The 22,192-nt window shown below is 39.4% G+C and overlaps 1 protein-coding gene across 6 annotated transcripts in view; it reads left to right on the forward strand.

Moving 5' to 3' along the window:
* The window catches only part of GAB1 (GRB2 associated binding protein 1), a 117,888-nt gene that overhangs the window by 18,760 nt on the left and 76,936 nt on the right, over positions 1-22,192 (forward strand). The gene's annotated exons all lie outside the window — the stretch shown is intronic.

Raw genomic sequence — 22,192 nt, forward strand, 5'->3', positions numbered from 1 at the left:
CTGATAAAATAACTGGGTTCTGCTTTTGATTCCAGTTGTCATTGTCTACACAATGTGTAACTACTACTTCCATTTCTTCATGTCTAGAATGAAAAATAGTTCACTGGAAAATTATTTTATTTTTTTAGTGAGGAAGATTGACCCTGAGCTGACATCTGTGCCGATCTTCCTCTGTTTTTGTATGTGGGATGCCACCACAGCATGGCTTGATGAGCAGTGTATAGGTCTGTGCCCAGGACCTCCCGGGCCACCAAAGTGGAGCGTGTGAACTTAACCGCTACACCACTGGGCCAACCCCTGGGAAATTACTTTTAAAAGAATACTTGTAAAGTACCTTGGAATCTTTAAGGTACTTTGAATATGGTACTTAGAGAGTGTAAATCATTAGTGCTTGTATTTTTATACCAATAGAAGAATATGGGAGTGGGGGTAACTTGAATGTCAAAATGTTCATTTTTAAAGACAACATACACTTGAGCAAAGCCATTCTCCTGAAATGCTTAATTTAAATTGGCAGTTGTTAGGCCAACAGTCAGTACACTTAGCAGGTGTTTGGCAGGGCCGTTTGAACCTGCACAGGTTCAGTTCCCACAAAGAAAGGGAGGTTGGGGTTATATGATGGGAGCACCTCGGTAGCCTCGTTAACATATTTTGAATAACTGTATTTGAATACTTGCCAGCTAAGCTAGGCCTTCTGGAGGCCTGCCAGATGAGCAATGGGAATTTCTGAGAGGAGTGTAGAGATTTGAGCCTGTAAAATGTTTACTTTTTCTTCTTGGAGGGGAAACGTTTTAGGAGATGCTTTTTAGGATATTTTCCTTACCCTCCCAACAGAACAACCTCCCCTCCCCACCTCTTTTTTTTTTAATTCTGCAGAAACTTCAGATCTTCTCTTTCTACCACCTTTTTGTATTTTTTAGACTATGTGCCATAGGACTTGTCTCAAAAATAGCTTTTGGTAATCTCTTCGGGATGAGTTTGAGTTCCTACTCAGCCTGTTTTTTGTCTTTGCAGAATTAATTCTGAAGCTCTTTCTGTGAGCCTAGCTGGAGGACCTCTTAGACAAGCTTGTCGTGTGAACACAAATGGGTGGAACAGGACAGACAGGATAAACTAGCATGCCTGTAGAGTCAACTCCTACCTAGTGGATGCTCAGATCATAAAGATGCCGGCCTGGCTCAACCCTCAAGTGTACAAATGGTCTTTACAAGGTTCTAGTTTTGTGGCCTGTATCTGTGTCTGTCAGAAATACTTTTTTTCACTTTGCATGGATGCCTGTCTGGCTGAAACCACAACTCTGGGCTCTAAAACTAGTCAAGGGAGTATAGTCAGTTGAAACTAGGAGTTCTCACATATTTTGATTAGCAGGTTTTAAGGATGAGAAGATCTGGCAGCACATATGCTTAGCTCTCTAGTTCTCATTTTGAGGGAGCAGGTCAGGGGAGTGTCAAAATCACCAGGGAGCTTTTTCAAGAACCAGTCACCTTGATGTTTTTTTTCCTGTTTATCTATTGTGGTGAAGGGTGGGTAGAGATGACAATGTAATGAGGTGGCATTTAAATCTAGAATCTGTTGAGGCTGTGGGTACTTACCATGGTGTGGTAGTTTCCAGAGTTTAGGCCACTTTGCAGCCATGCCTCATGCTTACTCTTTGGAATGGAAAGATACAGCCTGATGACACCAACTTTCACTCCCATCAAAGATTTTGAAATAAAATGTAAAATGTGCATTTAATAGAACTGCTGAAAAAGGGATTTTTCCCTGATTGGAGAGTTGTGTTTTTTTCCTTTATCTCTTCAAAGCTTCTTAAGACTGACTTTTTGAAAACACAAAGATGGATTATCAAAAACAGGAAAGAACAGAGCTAGCGCAGTGGCACCGTGGTTGAGTTCGCACGTTCCACCTTGGTGGCCTTGGGTCTGCCTGTTTGGATCCTGGGTGCGTACCTATGCACCGCTTGTCAGGCCATGCTGTGTCAGGCGTCCCACATATAAAGTAGAGGAAAATGGGCACAGATGTTAGCTCAGGGCAGTCTTCCTCAGCAAAAAGAGGAGGATTGGTGGCAGATGTTAGCTCAGAGCTAATCTTCCTCAAAAACAAAAAAAGGAAAGAAGAAATTTGATCATAGCTATTTTTAAAAAACCCTTTAAAAAAAATGAGAACCTAGGGAAGAGCTCTGGTACATTAAATCAAAGCCTAAATTTTTAACAGGTATTGTAATGAGCGTATATATTTATATTTCATATGCCAATCACTTATATATATAAATATATACACTGTTTATGCTTTTGAATTTCTAGCCTGAAGTTATTAAATTTCACCTAGCTTTTGTTGAACTTCATCGATTTACTTGTATTTTGTCAGTGTTGTGTGTGATTCTTATACTTACACAATCACCATCTACTCTTGACTAATTATATAAATACAACTGATTCTTCATAGTTTTTTTCTTTCCAGTTGATTTGTAACAGGCTGTTAAAAGAAAAACTTTATAGGTGATTGTAATCATGTCACTCATGAAGTAATGTAGGGTTAATGAATGCCTTTGATTATCATTTCAGTGTTCTCCTTTTTTATTGTAAAATGTTAGACATTACATTTGTGGAGCTCTTCTGCTGTGTCGGTGTGTTGTACTATAGGAATACCTGCAGAATGTAACCAGTTCCACTATTTTGGACATCTTCAACATCTCTGAGGGTGGTAGATATAAAATCTGTTTCTCAAACAAGTACATGCATGAAACTAAAGCAATTTATTCAGGTCATACAACAGCACTAGTGAAACTTGAGTTCTGGCACGAGGCCCACATTTAAGCTGATAGCCTGTGTGTGTGTGGGAAGAAGAGACTAGTTCCTGATAATCTTGTTAGAATGCGTTAATGTTTTCAGGTCCAAATATGAGTTATTCAGGAGGTATACCAGATTTAAAAAACTAAATGAAATGTAAATGTTGACTTTTGTGTCCCTTTTAATTAATTTTAGTGACTCACTAATTGGTTTTTGTGGGGATCCATATAATAACTTTTTATTGGTTTTTGTGTTCTCCATATTTTAGTTATGAAGTGCCAGGAGAGGAAAGGGAGTTAAGAGGCTGCTTCAGGTGCAGTGAGGTTTAGCTCATTTAACCATTGTTCCAGCTTGTCCTACTGTCAGCTGGCTCCCTAGCTCCCTGGCATGTTTACATATTATATAATCCAGACTGGCTTGTCCTGTTTGGTAGGTTTGTTATAAACTGCACAGCTAAGTAAATGTGTGATAACATTTTAAATGGCATTAGAAGTTAAACAGTCCTTGAGGAGTGACATAGCAGAGGCCCCCAGCTGTCAGGTGCCCCTGGGGCGTCCTCCTTTGGGGCCATTTCCGTTTTCTCTGAGTAACAGGAGTTAAACTTGAAACTATAGTAACGCTTGGCCAGAGGACCACTCCTTTGTCCAGATGACATGCAGCATGCCATGTCTGATACTGAAAATGTCTGATGCTGAAAGTAGATGTTTACTATGTCTGTTAGTGAGTTTTGTACATAGGCAGAAACCAACAAACCAGACCGGTGGAACCATTTTCGTCTGTCTGTGCCCAATATGAAAACAGTGAAGGAGGAAGGTAATGAGACAAGTCCTGTTCCCCTCCCACCTCGGTGCATAACAAGAGAACGTTTCCATGCGCTTTGTGACAAGCATTTCTGATGGCTGCACTCTACTGGGTTATGCTGACATATGGTGCTTAACTCATCCCCAGTTGTAGGGTTTTCTAAAGCATCCTTTGTCCTTATCTGTTTAACTTTATGAAAGGTGTGCATTGTCTCCTTTGTGAGTTCTCTAAACCATATGCAGGGCTGTGTGTCCTGTTCAGTGTTGAGTATGTCCTTCTCTTATTCACTTAATCGTCAGGCCCCCAGCTGGAAATTGGGATCTAATGGTGGATGTGGAAGTCTTTCCTGGAATGCCGCTCCGCTCCATCAGGGCCCATCTGAGATTTGCACGGGTTCCCAGTGCCAAAGGGTATTTATTAAACCTCAAGTGATGGTGATGACTTTCGCCTGCTGTGTTACCCTGTGCCGTCTCCTCCTACCTGTCCCAATCTCAGGGCTTCTCTTTGAACAAAGAGACTGGGGAGCTCTAACTTAGAAGATCTCAGTTTAACAGCAACCTACTTTTTCTCCATGAGTCACTCTTAGTTTAAAATATCTTAAAAGAGGTTCTCATTTCTGTAGGTCAGGCAGGTTACAGCCTGCTTGATTTTTTTAGTATCTCTAGTTAATAATGATTTTAGAAAGTGGAAGAGGAAATGGTTCTTTATGAATGTTGCATAAAACTATATGACCTTGTACAAATTATCTAACTTCATACGAATCCTGGCTCATAGACAGAAGCTTCCTTTGTGTAAGTAGATTTACCACTCTGTGTCCTCGTCTGAAATAATGAAGGAGAAGATAATCCCATATATATCATATAAATTTTTAAAAAAATCAACTCAGAGTTGGGAAAATTTTCAAACAGTTCACATTCTTCTGATCTTGATTTTTTTCACTACTTTTGCTGTTTTAAATTTGCTTTTATTGTTTGCCATCAAAAATACTTTTTTCTATTCTGACTTTTTATTTTTGAACTGATGGTTAAAAAACTATATCCATGGAATTACCATCTTTTTAGTGGTTAACATTGGATTTTGTAATCAGAAGATTGTGAGATCTTTAGAGCCCAAAATGGAAAATAAAATTAGGTTTAGAACAAGGAATTCTAGTTGGACATTGCAAAAAAAAAAAAGTGAACAGCTAACTGGCAACACAAACTCTTTTTCCTGTAAGTTTTCTTTTTTTCTCCAAACCTCTTCCATCATGCTAAAAAAAGTTTTCTTGTGAGTTGATTTTTCTCAGAATCCTGCTGCTTACTGTTAGTAAGAATTTTTTTCATGTGCCAAGGTTTTGTTTTTCATGTGATTTCTGCAACAATTTGAGTCTTGCTGAAAATATATTTTTGTGAAGTGCAGTGGTAAAAGTTATAAAAAGCCAGAAGGAAACTTTAATATGAACTTCTATACAACTTACTTATAGTGACTATAGGAAATTAAATGCATTTTCCAAGATGAATGAAGTTCAATTACTGTAGGAGGACTATCAATTCTAATTAAAATGAAGTACGAGTACTTATTTCCAGTGTCAAAAACTACGTTTTTCTGTTCCTACCTGGTCTTTTCGCCCAAGGATGCGTATTTTTAAGATTTCTCTATCAGGCTAATACGAAGTGATGCTACTGACTGCCAGCTTAATGGAATGGCATCACAGTTTCTTTGGGAATAATTAAGCGGGGGGATGAAAATTCAAGTTTTTTGGAGGGAGCTATTGGACTTCTTGGACAATGTGATACCTTAGAGCATGTAAGAAAGTAACTGAATGCTTTTTAGGGGATAGGCAATGTTTGCATCTCTCAGTCTGATAGGGAAAAATAAATTACATTTTAGATACTAGTATTAAAACAGCATGGCGATGTATTTGTCCTGTCATTCCTGTTAAGAAATGATTTCAGAAATGCTCAATAACATCTTGTTCGGCAGCTCACTCTGACTCCCAGACTTACTGGAAGGATCTCACTGTATTTGTTTGCTCTGTAAATCTTACAGTGTGGCCTTTGACCAAAAGTAATAAAAGGTTACCTGACTTGGTATACCAGTCAGGGTTCTCAGTTGTAAGCAACAGAAACCTCTAGCTAATTTCATCAGAAAAGAAGTTTGTTAAGGAGATTAGGTAACTCCCAGTCTCTCTGGGAAAGCCAAGAACCTAGCTCGGAAGCTAGTCAACCAGGAGCAGTGCCACTGAACTGGCCCAGGGAACATATCACTGCCACCTCACAGGCCATGACCATGGGCCCTGCATCTTGCTCTGCCAACACCGGTGACACTAGACACTGAGCGCTGCCACTGCTGCCTCTGGAAGCTACGTTTGCTGCTGCAGCCCTGGACCCAGGTTTCTGGATAGTTCTCGTTTCTTGAGATTTCTTGAGATTCAAAATCTGGGATGAATTTTTTTGGTGGAACCAGTGTATCTGATCATGTGCCTGCACTCTGTTGCAAGAGCAGCTAGGAAAACAAGTATGTAGAATTTTCTGCTTTTGTAGTATTAGGGTTAATGATTTTCCAGACCAAGTAAGGGGAGTTCAGATGCTGAACAACCTGAAAGAATCAGGTCAGTCTACTATACTTGGCATATTGGAGGTAGAGGTGGAAGGATTAAAAATAAGGACAACAGCTACCCTCCTACAGTACTTAAAATAAAATGTCTGCTAATAATAGGTTTGAGGAAAAAATGTCATAACAAAACCCATAATTTCTCAGTCTTTTCATAAGAGCAGCCTCGACAGACAGGAGAGCAAGCACTCTGTTTATTGATAGCTGCTGTGTGCTGGGCGGTGGGTTTTTTGGTTTTTGTTTTTCATTTCACCTCTGATCCACACAACCACCTTGAAAAGTAGACATTATTGCCCCCATTTTTACAGGTAAAGAAACTGATGCTCAGAGCATCTTCCCCAGATTACACAGCTGGTGTATGGCACTGTTAAGATTGAAACCCGTTTGTGTCTGTTTTAAAACCTCTGTTCTTTCTCTTACACCCGGTTTTCCTCCTAACAGAAATTTTGTGAAAGAGCACAGATGAGCTTCCTAATTTAAATCAGAAAATTTGGTGGGTGCTTCTGCATCGTTTCACTTAATAACCCATTGTTTCCCAGTTAGCATGAGTTGGGAGACCCTCCTAGGCTCAGCAGAGTGACTAGCGCTACAGATTCAGGAACCATAGCAACCTAAGAGTCGCTGGGTGCTTTGGGCATCCATGTGGTCATCCAGGATGAGTTTGTGGAATAAGAGAAGAGATGATGGGGTCTTACAAAACGCTGATTTTGAGGGTGGGTCAGAAGGAGAGGAACCAGCAAAAGAAACAGAGTGATTTTTACTTGGTAGGAGGAGATCCAGAATAGGGACCTGTTAGGGGAGTCAAAGAGCATAGTTTAAGAAGGAGGATGTGGTTGGGAACCAGGTGCTTCGAGAATCAAAATAGGATGAGGTGGAAAATAGACCGTTAGAGTGGACTGGCCAAACAGGAAGTTATGATGGCCTTATGTAATTTGAAATAATGTTCTCTGACTCTTACCCTTCTCTGTAAATCTACCATGAAATGCGATGATAGAAACACCATCCTGTACTTTAGGTTTACATACTCAATGGATACGTACAATTTGTGTTTAAATTTTTAATTCCTTTTTTAGGGATGCTTCGATTTTGGTGGCCTTTGGGGCCACACACGTATAGTGAATGGTCTCGATGGACTACAGTGTTTCCTACATCCCATTCTAGTCGCATTTGTTGACTTAGAGGCCATCATCCCTCAAGAATGACTTAGATTGATTCCCCCTCAGTCTGTTGTTTTATCTCTGTCCACTTGGAAGCTAATCTGCAACTTTTCTTCCTACTCATGTGGCCCTGTGAAATCTTCCAACCCCTTATACTATTTGTTTGTCTTTTTTGCAAATCCAAAGAGCCTAATGTCACCTTAAAGCATCCTTGTAATTAAACTTCAAAGAATGAGTGATTCAAATTTAACTAGTTACGGTTTATTTAATTCTTCCCTCTTTAGAGAACCTCTTTAGAGTACACAGGCATAGGAGTAAAAATAAAAATATTCCAGGAGGGGTTATGGAAAATTATGGGGAAAACTGGAGAGGTGTTGGAATAGATTTTAATGTCTACTGTAAGGTTGTATGTCCAGAGCAGAGTGTGTCTGGGATGGGCCCTGAGCAGGGCAGCCTCTTCCTGATTTAGGTGCAGGCTTCTCTTGTCCACTCCTGAGCATAGCACGATTTCTGCTGTGTTCTGGGGAGGTGAGATTTCCCTCCTCTCAGTCCTTCTTGTCTCTGCAACAGCCCCGTGGCTTGCTGGTCTACTTGTCCCAGCCTGCGCCAGTGCCAGTCATCTCTGCCCTGTACTAGTTGGCCTTGGGAGCTGCGAAATGGGGTGGAAGTAGGGGAGATGAAAATAAAAGCTCTCCCTGCATCTGCTTTTTAGTTTTTGTTTCTGTCCCTCATCGCCTCTCACCCTACTGACGAAGTGAGTGCAGATGGAGGAAGGAGGGGGAAGTGAGACCTAACATTTCTAGTATTCTTTTCCTTTTCTGCTCATCATAACTCTTCTCCCTCCACGCTCACCCCTTTCTCCTTTCCCCCTCATCACTGTCTGTCTTCCCTATTAGACCAGAGGCTCCAGAAGGAGAAAAACCATGTCGATTTTGGGATTTTGGTCTCTGTGATGCGCCCCCGGGGCCTAGCATATAGAAGACCTCAAAATATGCTTGCTTGGTGAAGGAGTGAGAAGCAGAAGGCGAGTCGAGGGAGTAAGCCATTATCTTTCTATATCATTCTTGACAAATTTACCCTGGTCTGATTTCTTACTCGTCTCCCTAGTCTCTAATCTTGAAGGAGCCTGCATGGAAAAAACATGGTTCCCACAGTGGAGTGCTGGACATTTTTCTGCATGGCGGTTAGTCTGTTGGAGCTATATACTCAAGGAAGCTTTTGTGGGCTGGCCAGAGAAGTGAACCATTATGTACAACATTGTTTCTATCAGAAAATTCATTCTAAATTCAAATGAATCTACTTACATACAAATTTTGGATTACAACCTTTGCATTAGTTGAGAGATTGCCATTGCATGTGATCCCGTTCAGGCTTTTATTCATTACTAATATATAAATGAACAATAAGCCATTTCTTTGTAGAAGAAACAGAGCCAGAAGTCTTTCCTTCTGAGATTATAAACTATTACATTAAAATGAATTTCATTCACCCAACAAGCATCGTAGTTTATTTCAAATGTATTTATAGAGTGCCTGGCACATGCTAGGCTCTGTACAGAGGATTCTCACGTGAATAAAATAGGGACTCTATCCTGGTGGGGTAGCAGTCAGGTTTCCATTTAACTAGGACGTGGACTCTTATAGCTCAGATCACTTCCAGCTCTGAAATTCAGTAGTTCTTTGATTTTGAATTGCTCTATTCATTCGTCCATTTTCCTTGTCATATGTGGTTCCGTTATAAATGTATTTTTAGATAATGATGGAGAAAGCATATTAACATTCATGAGTAACAATTAATAGCAACTCCACCTTTACAGCTTTGAAGTAATTCTAAATTTGTTTTAATTATTAAGAATGAAAAATCTAGGAACAAACCATTTCTTTTCATTCTAGCTTTTTATCGTAAAAAGAATGACGTGAGATACATTATGAAATTGGCCTAAAATATGATAGGGCTTTACTTTGAAAGTATCTTTCTCAAGGACATATTTATGGGTGTTGCAATTAACAAATATTTTTGTTTGTTTTTTCTGAATGCTTTTCTGTAATTTTCAAACTTTTTATGGTTATGTGTTACTCCCCCACTGCCATCATCATGCACATAGATGTGTGACTTGCATACGACACAATATTTCTTCAGATAAGTAAAAATATTTCAGTGAGGTATGCTTCTTTCCCCAAATCGTTTACTCATGTGTCTTAATAAATGCTGATGAACAAAACCTAGTTTCTGGGAGCTGGAATGTGGGAAATATGGATGTTTATATAACAAATTCTGCAGATATTTGGAACTCCCTGGAGTAAAAAATAAGCCTTTCTTGGAATAAGTTGTGCCTTGGGTTGTGTGGAAATAGTCTTATTCTGCCCTGAAACTTGGAAAAGTTGCCTGGTAGTTAATTTCAAATCTGTTTTGAACTACAGACTTCTTTATTAGTGGATTTCTCTCTTTTTTTTCTTTTTGAGGAAGATTAGCCCTAAGCTAACTGCTGCCATTTTGCTGAGGAAGACTGGCCCTGAGCTAACATCCATGCCCATCTTCCTCCACTTTTTTTTTTTTTTTATATGTGGGACGCCTACCACAGCATGGCCTGCCAAGTGGTGCCATGTCTGCACCTGGGATCTGAACCAGCGAACCCCTGGGCTGCCGAAGTGGAACGTGCAAACTTAACTGCTGTGCCACCGGGCCGGCCCTGTTGATCTCTTATTTTTAATTAAAGTCTGTAATTCAAGTAATATATTAATAGTTTCTAGCAAGTGAATTGGTGACCGTTTCCTCCCAGGACCTGGAGAGAAACAGATACTATATCTAGCGTCTAGAATCCCATTCACTGGTCAGGGTAGCAGAATAATCCCTGAATTAGTACTTAAACTTGAATTTGTAAATACGTTTTAGAGTGTTATTTTTCTTCTTTACAATAACTACTAATAAACTACATATTTAGTGCCTTATTGGTTTCTTATTCATCATTTTAGCAGTTTCTTTTAATGTAAGAATCAATCTTTAGCTAGAATCTGGCCCCCATAATTATGAAAAATTGAAAACCCACATTTGAGGACTAGTTCAGCTGTGGTAAAAAAATGCATAAATTATTCAGTAATTTGCTTCTGTGATCCTCTAATTATTCTTTGCTGTCCTGTTTAATACAGAGTGATAACTCTTGCGGGAATATACATCACAGTGTTTCTACTGACAAAAAGAGGTCGTTATCTAGAGTTGACAAGAATCTTGAATTATTAAAACACGCTGGACTCATATTAACCTGGTTTAATTGGTACTTATTGTTTCACCATGATAGAAATTAAAGGTAGAGCCACTTCCACAAATTTATTGAAAGGTTGTTTTTAACTAAAGTTTCCATTTGGGGAGAAAATCACATTATTGCAAAGTAATGAGTCAAATTTTAAATGAGGGAAATGCTTTTCTTGATAACTGGCACATAATGGGTACACAATAAATAATTTCATTTATGACAAAGAAGGTCAATATTTAGGTTTAGAAGTTCAGGCTGTTTTGCAATCCACAGGTCTGCACATTGTGAGGGGTTCTCCTTCTATTTGTGTGTTAAGTATGTGCATGTGGTGCCAAGTCCGTAAGCTTTTTATCGTTTTATGTGCAGTTGTGTTATCTTTTTCACTTCTGTTTGCTTTTACTCTTGAACATTTAATTAAGGTAGATTTTTGCTTGTGCTGAGTCAAGTTTTGCTTATACTTGAGTTTTTTCTAAGTTCGTTGTGTATAGCAAAGCACAAAATCAGAAATTTATGGTAAATATGCCCCAGAAGAGGACACTGTTAGCTTTCTAAAGTCTTTGACCCTTTCTCAGGGGAAGACAGAATAAATTAAATACTAATATTAGGCCCACTTTGTATAATTAAGAACAAATAAATGAACCACCAACACAAAACAAAAACTGGCATCTGAAAATGTGTCATTTGATCTTTTTTTTGTGAGGAAGGTTGGCCCTGGGCTAACATCTGTTGCCAATCCTCCTCTTTTTGCTTGAGGGAGATTGTCGCTGAGCTAACATCCGTGCCAATCTTCTTCTGTTTTATGTGGGATGTCGCCACAGTGTGTCTTGATGAGTGGTGCTAGGTCCGCGCTCAGGATCCGAACCCGCGAACCCAGGGTCACCCAATCGGAGCACATGAACTTAACCACTACACCACCAGGCCAGCCCCTGATTGGTCTTTTTAGAAAGCATATACAGAGCAGTGGGGCCCTGAGTTTCAAAAACGATGCCATATGAAAATTAAACCTGATGCCATATAAAGGACACTAAACTCTGAATAACCACTTTACTTTGTGTTCAAACATTGAGCTTCATATAACTTCTGTTTATTTATCATTTATTTCTAATACCTGAAGTGAACTTGATTTTAGGGGTTAAGAAGATAGCAGATTCATTTCTTCTAGGAAAGTTCTAAGGCAGTAAGTCTTAAACTCTTAAAAATTTCAACCTGCCGTTATGTCTTATGTTCTGAACATATGTGGTTTTCTCTGTATGTAGTTAATACGTGTGTTTAAGTGAAAAATATGTTATAGGACACTACCTTAAGTATTCAAAATCTTGATAACGTAAATATTAAAGTGAATTTTATTTTTTATTACAGTTCTGAGGTATAAATCACGTACTATAAACTTCACCCTTTTATAGTTTACAGTGGAGTGGTTTTAGTATATTCACAGAGCTATGCATCGATCACCACTATCTAATTCCAGAACATTTTTATCACCCCCAAAAAGAAACCCCATATGCATTAGCAGTCATTCCCCATATCCCCCTAATGCACCCCGCCACCAACTGTAGGCAACCACTAATCTACTTTATTTCTATATGGATTTGCCTATTCTAGATATTTCATAGGCTGGAATTATATAATACGTGGCCTTTTGTATCTGGCTTCTTTCATTTGGCATAATGTTTTTAAAGTTCATCCATGTTGTGGCATATATTAGAACTTCATTCCTTGTTATTGCCGAATAATCTTCCCTTCTATGGATATATCATAATTTGTTTATCCAAAATTGATTAAATTTATTTTTGAATTGAAAATTTGACGATCCTCAAGGCCCTCCATAGTTTTCGCAGGTTTCATTCCCTTCTCTCTCTATGTCCATGGCCCACACCTTTCATGGCTGGGTTTTCACTGTCCTATTTCCTTGTTTAAGGACTATCTCAAAAACTACCTCTTTTCCAATTTTTTCCCCCGATCCTTTGAGTAATAAGTAATCTCTCTTCCTTCAGGTTGTCACAGTTCTTTGTCTATGCCACAGTTTCAACTTGGGCTTTTGGTTATTTGTGTTCTTGTCTCTCATTTCAGATTTTAATCCATGAGTCAGGGACATTTCTGTTGCTATCATAAATAGCCTTGCAAATAGCCCAAAATCAATAAATAGTTTTTAAATTAGTTAATGAGATCATTGGAGATCACCTGGGTGTCATAAGACTAAGGCTGTAATTGATAGTTATTATTTCTAGTTGGGATGCCAAAAAACCGTCTCAGGAATTAAGAAAGGTAGCTATATTTTTGGAAAAACCTGTCTTCCCATTCTTAGTGCAGGGATTCAGTGCCTGGGACACAATTGGGACTCAATAAATGTTTTGAAACGGACCCAGTATCCAGTAGTAGGACTGGGGAAATAATATCTCCAGAGAGGAAATTGTATATTTATTTATAACATGCTTAGAAGGCTCAAGTTTGATAGGGGGTGAGTGAGCACCTATGCTGGTCAAATGAGGAAAATGTTTGGAGGGTACCTCTTTGCAGGAGAGCCCCAGAGCAGCTGCTTTTCGTTTTTACATTGGATGTGTCATTTTTGGGTATGTCAATAAATGTTTGCTTTTTTCTTTTCCCTTCCAGAGAAGTAGTTTCACTGAAGCCTTAATAAAACAAGCTGTAATAAGTTCTCCTCTAAGTTCAAGGGCTGAAGGTACATCTCCCATCTTTTTAGAAGCCGTATTTGGACCAACCTTAGGTCCGACGTAGAATTGCAAATTAGAATGAGGGTCTTTACCTTCTGACGATAGGGCCTCCGCCAGCTGCTCTCCTTGAGTGCAGGATGAACTTTGATTCTGGGCTAATGTTTCTAGCCACATCCACAGGGCTTTGTAAAGAAAGAAAGATGTTATTGGTAGGTTCTGTTTTTGAAGAAAAAGGAATAAACGGGTTTCTGCAAGCATGGCAAACAACTTCTCATATTCTAGTGCTAATTACCTTATGTGGTCAAAGATCAGAGAGCCCTGGGCAGGACAGCAGCCCAATGTTGGAAGAGTTAAGCACTTGGGGTTCTGTTTTTCCCATAACAGTTGTTCCAAAAATAGGACTGTGCTGTTTTTGGAGTAGATGATGCTACTCCATCATCTTATGATTTTCTAAAACTTAGATATTCAAACAATTTGAAAACTCGTTACAGTAGGAATTATAAAAGTTTAGTGGCTTTCATTTTTATCTTCTCCATTTCCTCTAAGTTGCTACAGACATGCCAAATTTCTGTAAATATATACAATTAAAAATATTTTAATTATAATACATGAGTAGGTATTCTTGGCAGTAGATTCCTGTGGAGGTTTTGTTTCATATTTTGTGCACTTCTCACGGTTTTGTTCTTTATGTAATAATAATGTATAAAGTTACCTTTATTTTCCTTTGTGTGTATTCATCTGATTTTTTTGTATACTTTTCTCACCCGGTCTTTTGTTTTCTTAATGCTTGCTGTGACACTAGGCCATATAAAGAAATATTGACCCTTACCAAACATTTTCATTCATTTTATACTGCTCTCTTGGCACTGAGAAAAGACAGTATTTTCCCCTTTGATACATTCTTTATAAAATAAAAGCCAATGCAGGGTGAAAATATCCTATTGCTTTAGTAATTCCGACAAAAGGTCAGCATCAATAATAAAAGATGAAAAAGAGAAATTGAGTGGATTTGCTCTTTTACAAACTCCTATCTGAAGAAAGAATATAATATATACACAATTTCCTGATAACTGCCGTTGGTGTCCAAAATCTGATATTGTTGCATGATAACCTGACATTGCTTCCTGTTTCTGAAGGAATGATTGGATGTGAAGCCAAAATGCTTGCTAAATCGGGAAACTGCCATTACGGAATGCACAGGAAATCAAGCTGCTTAAGCCGTTGTGCTGAGACACAAGACTAACTGTAAACCGTACAGGCTGCATGTCTTCCCACTGCCGTGGCTGGTTTTAAAAACTGGCTTCAAATAAGTGAAAGGCCAAGCGTTATTATCATAGTAGCACTAAAGCTAAGGATAAGAATTATAGAGTTGGCTGACTATAAAGGAGACCCGTCTAACAATTAGAGCTGTGTAGCAGAGCTCTCTAAAACATAGTGTGCTCCCTCCCCGTGCCTGTAAGTGTTCAAACAGAAACTGGATGAGTACGCACTTAACTGGTGCATTGATCAGAGGCCTGATGGGAAGCAGATGGCACACTCAAATTGGATAAGTTGAGGAGCTTTTAATAAAAAGACTACTTACCACCCTATAGAGTATAGTAACAATACAAGAGCAAGCAAGAGGGGTGGGCAAGGGCCAGTACCTACACCTGAGGAAAGAGGAGGGAATGGTACCAAACCTCAGGAGAGAGGGCTGTGTAGAAATGGCTGCCTTGCAGGAGTTGAGCTCTCCAGTCAAGGGACACTCTGTCCGTTGAGAACACATAGAGATGCAGCCAGGGAATCAGTCCCCTGACCTCAGGCTCCTCTCTCTCTTATCCCCATTGGCCAAACCTAAGCAACAGCCTGAGGACAAGGACTGATGTAGCTCTTAACAGTTCAGCCTGCCCAGGCTCAGAGCAGGATGGAACTAGGTGGAGAGTGGATCTGGAGGGGTAGATGGCAGCTGCCCAGCACAGATGTTATAAAAGAGATTCCTGTATTGAAGGGAGCATTCCTATCATCCGCACTGATATTGCAGAACTCGTTTCTATGAAGAATCACTGAGTCTCAAAAATACTTGAGGTTACCCGTTTCAAGCATCCAGAAAGTACAGACTTCCTATTCATCCAACATCTTGTTTAATGTTTTCGGTTACAGAGAACAAAATCATACTCCAAGAAGTAGCTTGTTCTGTAGTTAGACAGCTCTAATTATTAGAAGGTTTTTCTTGCATTGAAATCTGCCCTCCTGTACTTAGAGTGCTTACTAGTTCTCTCTTTTGGAGCCACACAGAACCAGGCTACTCTGTTGCCCTTTGTCTTTTGTCTCCATTATAGCCTTTTTATTGTTGTTATTTAACAGTCATTTATTCATCTCGCATGTAATGAATGGCCACTGGGGGCCAGAACATGTTCTAGTTGCTGGATAGTCAGCTGTGAACAAGACAAAACTCCTGCATTCGTGAAGCTTATATTCTAGTGAGTAGAAACAGACGTTGGACAAACAAATACGTAATGTGATGACCAGTGGTGATAAATGCTGAGACTGTCAGCTGTTAACCATCGTTTGCAAGAGAAAACGATGGTTTAAGTTGGGTCTAAATTCATTATGAGTCATCTGTGTAGTGCAGTTGCCAAAAAGCCTAATTCCATCTTAGGCTATGTAAATAGAATGCCCGACACTTGAGAGGTCGTGTTTCCTCTGCTTTCTTATTGTCCAGCTGGGCCTGGAGTATTGCATTTGCATTCTAGAGGGACATTGACAAACTGGAACTTGTTCAGGGGATGTCCCCATTATAGCTTTTTAAATAATTGAAGAAAACCATCCTATCCCCACAGAGAGTTCTTTAGGACAAACCTTCCCAGTTTTGTCAACGGTTTCTCAAACCGTATGATTTCTGTACTCTTAACTATCTTGGTCTTTCTCCAGATAATTAATTTCCTCTTAAATTGCTGCCCCCAGAATTTAACTCGGTTCTCTAGATGTGGTTTCAACTTGAGTCATGCCCAGTGGACTGTTTCTTCCCTTGATCTGGTTATTTAATTTTAGTAATGCAGCTGAGGATTGAATTTCCTTTTTTTTTAAACAGCTGTGTTTCTTCTGACTCTCACTGTTAAAGTACTGTTAAGCTAGGTCTCCAGCATTTCTGTTTGTACAATTTATGTTTATACCTAAATATGGGACTCAGTATCTATCTCTGTTAAAATGTCATCTCATTGCCGTCCATGCAGTATTCTACACTAAGATTCTTTTGACTGTCGTCTGTCATCTAATCTACTGATTAGATGTCCTCTACTGAATTAATAAGCGTATTCTCAGACTTCATCTGTGCAATTAATTGTTCAATTAAAAAAGAATAATGACACCAGTGCATTCTTTCAGGTTACAGCCGTTCAATAATTAATACTCTTTTAGGAATATTTCTAAGTATATGGCATTTCAGAAAACTGAACACTCTTAACTATGTCATCCATCTCACATTTCTTCATTTTATCCAAACATTTTCAAGAAATGAAGATATATTCTGTGTATGGCATTTGTCTCTGATACTAGGCTTATCAAAAAAACACATTAGGATAATCTGGCATGACATCGGAAATACAATAAGCCATGGCTCCTCCCTCCTACCCCCACGTCTTTCTAATCTACCTACTTAAAAACCCAAGGTAAAATTCTGTTCGACTTGAACCAGGCTTACCTGTCTTTGGTTTACCCTTTCTCTCTGTTTCCTTTTCTTCTTTTCTGAGACCTTTTCCTTCATCTGTAGAGAGCTTGCCAGTAGTGACCCTCTTGGTTCCTGAGGATGAGATGAGGCTAAAGCTTAAAAGTGACCTTTGTTCCCTCTTTTCAGGATGGGCTACCATTTCCAAAGTCCCTTCCTTGATCAAATCTGGAACATTGAGGTAAAATAGAAGTTGAATAATTCGGCCTTTGGACTTTCGTGAAGTTTGTATCATCTTCCCCAGGATTTTTATCTTGCTTCTGACAGAGCTTAAAAAGAAAGTGCCAGTGGGTATGTTGCTTCAGTTGCTGCTGCTGTCTGTCCCTGAGCTCTTTCTGGGCTCTCTCTGGCCTTCCTAAGGCACTTGCAGGGAGTGAACTCTTGTGTTCAGTCTGAGGTTTGTGCCCAAAGTATTACTACATGTTTTTGGTTTGGTTTTTAATTTGCAAGCTCCCAGTAAGACTACAGTGTTTTCTTTCAAGGCCTCCTTATTTATGGGTAGAAAAACGACAGTACAGTCATATGTTGCTTAACGACTGGGATATATTCTGAGAAATGCATTGTTAGGCGATTTCTTCCTTGTGCAAACATCATAGAAGATACTTACACAAACGTAGGTGGTATAGCCTACTACACACCTAGCCTGCATGGTACTGATCTTATGGGACCACCGTTTATGCCGTCCATCGTTGACTGACATGTCATTATGGGATGCATGACTGTATTGACGTCATCCTTCCTGGGGATATTTTTGTTTTCCAAAGAGTTTGATAGCCTGTTTTCTAGGATTTTCTAGATTAAATGTATAACATTGTGACTCCACTCAAATGTTGAAAACCCATACACCTTGCTGGCAGTGTGACTTTTAAAGGGGAGAGTTACTGAAGCTGTCCATCTCTTGTCTAGTAGAAGTGTCCATGGACCGGAAAGTGGTTAAACATGCTAAACCTGTAAAGTCAAGTGGCTTCTAGCTGAGGATTTGCATTGACTGCAAGTATCAGAAATGTGCTTGTGCTGACTGGAGTATATTAGCTAAGTTTAGAAATAAGAGGCTGTTGAACAATTTTCCTTGCTTTTCATGTGCTGCAGAGAAAAGGCTAAATTCCATCTGGTGCACACTATTGTGGGAATCGTATGCTTTAGATTCATAAACACAGTGTGTTCAAGTTTTCTGGATTTGGCATTTGCTTCAATATGTTCGGTGTTGATTTTATACTGAGTGTCAGATTCTTTCCTTTTGACTATAACTGATTTTTAGTCTTTGAAGAAAGTCATCCTTAGGTTTAGTACCTGCAGCTGTGACAGGGTTTATGTGAGCGTCGTTGTCCACCTGAGGTTCCTTCAGGAGTGCTGCCATAGCAGTCGTGCTTCCGTGAACACTTGTGCTGGTTTATACCATTGTCCTGGCATAACTCACTCTCAAAAGTGGCTTGATTTGGAAGAAAAATTATACGGTTCCCTTGGATATGCCGGAGAGTATCCTAGCAAGCGAGGGGTTCCCACTGTGTAGTCATTGCTCTCACCTCTGGCCTTCTGTACTCACCTTTCTTTACAAAAAAGAATCCAGAATGATGCTAGGACCAGAAAACCGAATGATCCTTGGAATGCTGTTAGTCTTCTCGGAGGGACATGATTACGTAGTCCTTTAGAAGGATAGAGATGATACTCATGGCTGAGGAAAACCTTTCATCGCTTTCGTAGATTGAAAATACATTTTCTTAATGTAACCGAACTTTTCTAGCTGAATTGATCTCTTGAAAAACTGGTCAGGGATGGCTTCTTAGTAATATCTGCTGATTAAATGAAGTTTTGACACCTAATGGATCTTTTGAAGAATCCATGGGCTTTTGCAAGCCACACTGCATTTTTCTCTGTCCAAGCACTGACCGCTCTGTCCGTTTTCCTATCTCTTTCACTAGATGGGAGCACCTGCAAGGCAGGGACCATGGCTTTATGCATCTTGCTCCCAGCATTGATCATTCAGTAGGTGTGGAAGAGAGAAAGAGAGAGAAAGAGGGAGATAGAGGAAGAAAGGGAGCTGTAAGTGAGCCCTGTTGCTTTCTGATTCCTTTTAGGAGTTGGAGCGCCTCAGCTGCCTGTCTGGAAATATGAAAATGTTTTAGGAAATGGCCTCCACAATTTTCGGAATAGGACAAATCATTTAGTTTCCCAAGTTTGCTACTCTGCAACAAGACTTCTCAACCTCACCACTGTTAACATTTTGGACTGGATGATTCTTTGTTGTGGGGGTTGCCTGTGCATTGCAGGATGTTTAGTTAGCAGCATCCTTGGTCTCTACTCACTTAATGCCAGTAGCACACCCCGTCCCAGCTGTGACAACCAAAAATGTCTCCAGACATTGCCAAATGTCTGAGGGGCAAAATACTCCTCACAACCCATCCCCCCCCCCTCCCCCCGCCCCTCGTCAAGAACCACTGCTCTGCAGGAGCTCTGTCTCGGATATATGTGGAACAGAGGAACCAGCGAATAACAGAAATTTGGAGGTGGAAGGGAACTTAGAAATCATCTAGCATGTTGTTTCTCCTGGTGCTTGTCACCCCCACTCCAACACACACCGCTTGTGTGATACGTGGAGAAACTGAGACTCAGGAATGAGTGACTATTAAAAAGAAAAAATACAAGCATTTGAGGTAAAACTGATTTCAGACTATAGGCTTTTTTAAATTTGTGTATAGATATTGAAAGGATGTTCCTTTCAAGTAACTCAAAATAAGAAAACATCAGCTTACAGAAATAGATAAGGAGGGAATAATTCATATCACAGAAAAACTAAAGGCTAGCACCACTAAAAAAGAATTTAAGATGTACATTGAACATTTTGCGGATTAAAAAGAACAGAGCAAACTCACTAGAATGTGGCTGGTTTTCTGGCACAGCCTTGTGGAGCTGTGGGGCTTCCCATTAGACTATTTTAAGTGTGTGTGTATAAAAAGAAACAGAGCAGAGCATTTAAAGCAACAATAATTTACATTTTTCCAAAAATGACTTGGTTTTTATATCTAGATAGTCGAGGTAATGACCTACCTGATGAGAGGCCTCTACTGTAGGTCAGTTATGTTTTATAAGGGCATTTTGTATCTTACAGAGAATTCTCACATAAAGGTAGGAATACCAGATCAAATATTAGCCGCTTGTGGTTATTTGAAGACTCATCTCCATAACCAAGAGAATTTGGTTCTCACACTTTGTACCTTTTACTTACAAACAGCTTTAAACAGGTTTATGTTGTACTTCAGCAGAAATTTTAGAGGGTCAGCAGCCTGAGACGCTTTGCAACTGGAAATAGGCAACTCAGAGTTTCTCATGCGTGGAAGCCGCCTTTTGTTTTGATCCCTATCATTCTCAGTCTGTCTTTTTCGAGATTCTGCTGGAAGGACTGTCCTGAGTGAAGAGGTAGAGAAAATGGCAGGATCCTGAGACACCGGGTCCACACAGTCCCTGCTCTTTGAGGTAGGGTAAAATCCAACTGAGGGATTTTTGTCAGAACTTTGGGTTGAGAGTATCAGATTTAGATTTCGTCTTGATTGTTCTTTCTTGTTGTTTTGGGACCATCACATCTCATCTTACACGACAGGGATGTTTCTGAAAAATTGTGGATAAATGCATTTTTAATAAATCAAAAAGCACCAGTGGAATTTACTAATTGAATTTATCCTAAGGTTCTGGTCACTTATTTCCTTTAATAGCCAAGTGATCACAACCATTTATCTCTTTATATAAGCTGGGTTTTTCTTTTTTTTATGTTCTTAAACCTGGCACCTTGATTCTCAATGAAAAAACTTGGACCCATGTATGTTGGTGATTTGTTGAACATTCGTTAACTGAAAACCTGCCGCTCTCTTTTAGTATTTGAAATCCCTTGGTAGGGAGGCATGTTTTCTCAGAACCAATCTTTTGGAGGACCTCAAAAAATTAGTTATTTTGGCAAGAAGTCCTATCTGAACTTTTTGGATCATTACCATATTATGCTGATTTATCTGAAAAATGGATTCTGACTTGAGTAACTGTAGAGTCCTGGCAGACATGAGCATGTCAGATGTCTTGGCACAGTTTTGGGGCAGAGGGGGACTTTCCTACTTCTTTGTGTAATCCACAATCATAATACGTGGGAGTTTTTTGAAATTTCTTCTGTGATACTGCATGGCTTAGCTTTTTATAGCGTATGTGCTGCTCAGTGAAAACAGGCTCTGTGTATGTCTGTATATATTTAAATGAAATGAAAAAGGAGTGAAATCCAAGAAATTCCTTAACTTTGCAGTAGTGATTATTTTTAGACCAGTTTCGTGTGTTCCAGAAGATCTCTTTTAAGTCAGTTGATTGGAACTTGGAACAGAGCTTCCCATAGAAACAATAGTATAGTATATGTGGTGGTGAAGTTTCCAGACTAGCCCTCAGAGCTTATTTAACCTATCATATGCTAACATGTGTTACAGTACAAAGGACAGTGATGTGTAGCTTATCAAAACATTGTTCAGTGATGTTCAATCTGCAACCTGTTTCAATGCTAGAAATGAAATAATATTGAAAAATTGAAAAATAATAAATTTTATTTCTCTTAAAAGGTGGGTTTGGAGGCAAAGTAGTTTTAAAGAGACTTGGTGGTGTGGTGGAAGAGCCCCCGGTAGACCTTAAGATGTCCTGCTTAGCAGTTTGAGCATCTTGAACAGTTAAGTCAACCTCTCCAGCCTCAGTTTCTTCAAATGTCATGAAGTAGTTGTGAGGATCAGAGCAGAAAGTGCACATGAAGGGGATTTGTAATCTGTAAAGCTTACAGTATATAATCTATACAATATATAAGTTCTGGTTCTTTCTGTAATTATGTAAATCCTATGACTTGGCCTTTCTTTTTCTTGACACACATGTACCAGTAGCAAAACTCTTTATGCTTAACAACAATTAATAAGGTCCCATTTAGCTCACAGACCACAATAAATGCATGATATTTTGACTCACTTGGAAGACTGCAATATTTGCTTTTTTGAGACAGTGGTTGGAATTTCCAAAGTAATCTCTCTCTCTCCTCTATCTCACGCTCTCATTTTTCTAGTCTTCAAATTTCTCCTATTCTTTCCTTGTCTGAGTATCTTTCTTAATCACCTTCTCAAGTGTCGGGTTACACACCAGGGCTCATACTCCAGGCTGGCCTGCCAGTGGCCCTGGCCTCTCTCTGACCTGTGCCTCTGGCCTCAGACCAGCTCTACGCTGTCGAC

Source organism: Equus quagga, chromosome 3 (assembly GCF_021613505.1).
Source record: "Equus quagga isolate Etosha38 chromosome 3, UCLA_HA_Equagga_1.0, whole genome shotgun sequence".
NCBI classification, from domain to species: Eukaryota; Metazoa; Chordata; class Mammalia; order Perissodactyla; family Equidae; genus Equus; species Equus quagga.